The sequence below is a fragment of the Vigna umbellata genome, chromosome 6 (assembly GCF_029865625.1).
Source record: "Vigna umbellata cultivar VRB3 chromosome 6, Vumbellata_1.0, whole genome shotgun sequence".
Lineage (NCBI taxonomy): Eukaryota > Viridiplantae > Streptophyta > Magnoliopsida > Fabales > Fabaceae > Vigna > Vigna umbellata.
The window spans coordinates 34,783,555-34,786,816 of record NC_142170.1 but is presented as its reverse complement, the minus strand read 5'-3'; positions in this window follow the sequence as shown (position 1 = coordinate 34,786,816).

The window sequence follows — 3,262 nt, the reverse complement described above, 5'->3', positions numbered from 1 at the left end:
TGGTGGCCCGGAAGTGGGAACGGAATACACTTCTTATTTGTCAGACTTACTTAAACAATGTGAGTAAATCATTTTTAAGCCCACATCTGATTAACATTTTAACATTTATAGTAAAATATGTATTTATTTTTTTTATGATAATTAAAAGTAATAAAATTGTTATTATTATTATTAGAAAATTAATTACAAATAATTTTTGTAATTTTAATATGAGTAGTTTTTATTTACTTTGAAGACAATTTTTTAATTAAAAAATAATTAAATTTAGAAAAATAATTAAATTTAAATAAACAGTCACCTAAATGATAATATTTATAAAATTACTGTTTTCGTTTAAAACATTATTTAAAATATTGTAATTGATTATGCTTTTCTTTATTGAATTTATCATTTCACTATAAATTTGGCTAATCTTTTTTATTTTAATAATTATTATAATATTGTTTTAAATTTTGTATTTTTATATTTTATTATTGTAAATATATCGTTTGTGAAACATTCTATATGTTTATATCTTTTATATATAAATTTTATTAATATTTGGTAATAACTATTATAATGTTTAATGTAACATTTAGGAAAATAGGAGTTTTAAAAATAAAATGGTTTTAAAACTTTAGGTTTTTATTTGAAAATTAGTATATTTTTGTTAGAACATGATTGTTATATTATTTTTTTACTTTTATATTTTTCTTATGGGCAAGATGATCTTTTACCTTTATTTAATCAGTGTCGAAATTAATTAAGAGAGTTGTAGAAAGGAAAAACATGCAAATTAAATAATTTGGATATTTAATAAAATTATATTATGTAAATCTTTTAGAAGATTTAGTTATTACTTTAAAATTTAAATAAATAAAAAATAGGAGATATAATCTTGGTGGGTTTGAATATTAAAAGAGATATTATTATCAAAGAAAATCATTATTAGATATTGTTAGATATTTTAAAGATTTCATGGATTTAAAACAAATGTGATTGATGATATTTTAAAAATTAGTTAAGAGAGGAAATCCTGGTGATTTTACAAATAAACTGAGAGATCTTATTAAAACTAAAAAGATAGAGATATAATAGAAGGAGATAAAAAGGTGAAGAGTGAAAAGGGGTCTGCATTTTGTTACCCAAAAATCAAGAAAACAAAAATTAGAAAGATAAGGGGGAGAAAAGGCGTTTTCTAGGAGAAAAGAGGAAAAGCTACAGAAAACATTAGTACAAGGGAGGATTTGTGGTGTTTTTTAAAGTTAGATAAAACTCTAGTATTGAACAAGGTACGAGGAAGCCTACCATTGTTTATTGTATGTTATGCATTCTCGATTTACTTGCATGAAAATACTTGTTTGATATGTGTTATATGATTATGATTATTTGTTGTTATTATTGGGCAAGGGTTTGTGTGTGCATGGGAATAAGTTTTTGGTAATATTTGTGATGGGTATTCTTATGAATGGATTATGTATGTTTTGTTGGGTTATTCCAACAGAGGGTTTAATGTTAAGAGAGAACAAAGTTATGATGTTTAGGGGTTTCCATGCAAATATATATTGTAAGTGTTGGGTTATTGGGCTCCCTTCCAAATAATGTGGATCATTATGTCTCACTTTGTTTTAGTGGAGATGAGTCAGATTAGTAGGTTACAATAGAGTCATTTGAAGAAAGCAAAAAACCAAGTGAGGGAGAAAGGAAGAGAAAAAGTAATTTATGCATAACATAAAACATGCACTGGTGTTTTCATCGTTGTGAAGTCGTTCATCGTTGGATCGGGCTTATTTTTGGACATAGTGTTCCAGACATATGGTTCTTCATTTTGACCGTTCGGATCATAAATCGAAGGTCTAGTTTGGGAAAAAATAGCCTCACATCAGCAACTATATTTTGAAGAATTTTTATCTTCTTTGTTCTCATTTGTAAGTATTATGCTTAGTTAGTTTGACTGATTGAAAACCCCATTTGGTGTTTTTATCAAAGAATTTTTCGCACCCTATTATTGATCACAAGAGATTTTACTTTAGTTTGGACGACTCGTGATTTTTATTATTGCATTGAAGGGTTTTCCATGTTAAAAATTGTTGGTGTCTCTTTGTACTCTAAATTATGGTTTTGCTCTATTTTTTTGCTGCTCTTCGCATATTCTCACAAAGAGGGGGATTGAATTTCTATTCATTATTACTCTTTGTTAAGTTGCTATTGTTTTTGGCCTTTTTTTTCCATCAGTAGGGATATTGTAAGACCCTTGAAAATATTTGTAATTCAGATACTAGATTAAAAAAAATAGTAAAAAGTGAATAGTAAATTGTGAATAGTAAATAGTGAATAGTAAAAAAAAATAATTAATTTGTGGAAGGGATAAGTACTCCACGTTGTCTTGAGTCATAAGAGATCAGAATTCATCAAATTGTGAATAAAAAATTATTTTGTAATAGTAAAATGAATAGAAAAATGAATAGTCAAAATGAATAGTAAAAATGAATAGAAAAATGAATAGTCAAAATGAATAGTAAAAATGAATAGTAAATTTTTTTTGTTATAAATAGCCAAGGGGGGAAGGTTGAAAATTTACACCAAAAACTTAGAAAAATTTTGAGAGAAGAGAGTTGAAAGAATTTCTAGTTGCAAAGGGGACATTCTGGAAGTTTTTCGGGGAACGAGGAGATTAAGTCTGTAATAGAGGTAAGGGAAGCCAATCTTGAGTATACAATACTTTGCTTTTGTCTAATCCTAAATCTTGAATATGGAGTATTTTGTTTCTGGATGGTCTTGAATTTTGAGTGAGAACATGCTTCTGTGATGAGACTCAAGTTTTATGGTTGTAAAACGTGATGTTGATTCTGTTATGCTAATTATACGTTATTATTACTTAGAACATTTAGTTATTTCTTTTGCAATTTTGGAAGGATGAGAAATTGTTTAACCGGCTCTGCCAGATTCAACTTCTTGTTTCCCCAGACCTTTTATTGTTTCTTATCTCTTTATATTGTATTTTTGGAAGGACGAGAAGTTGTCTAACCGGCTCTGTCAGATTCAACTTCTTATTTCCCAGACCTTTTATTTCTTATTTATTTATATTGTATTTTTGAAAGGATGAGAAGTTGTCTAACCGGCTCTGCCAAATTCAACTTCTTATTTCCCCAGAAATTTTATTGTGTTTATCTATTTTTTATTGCATCTTTCTGGAAGGATGGGAAGTTGTCTAACCGGCTCTGCCAGATTCAACTTCTCGTTTCCCTTGAATTTTTATATTAAGATTATTTTGATGGTAGGG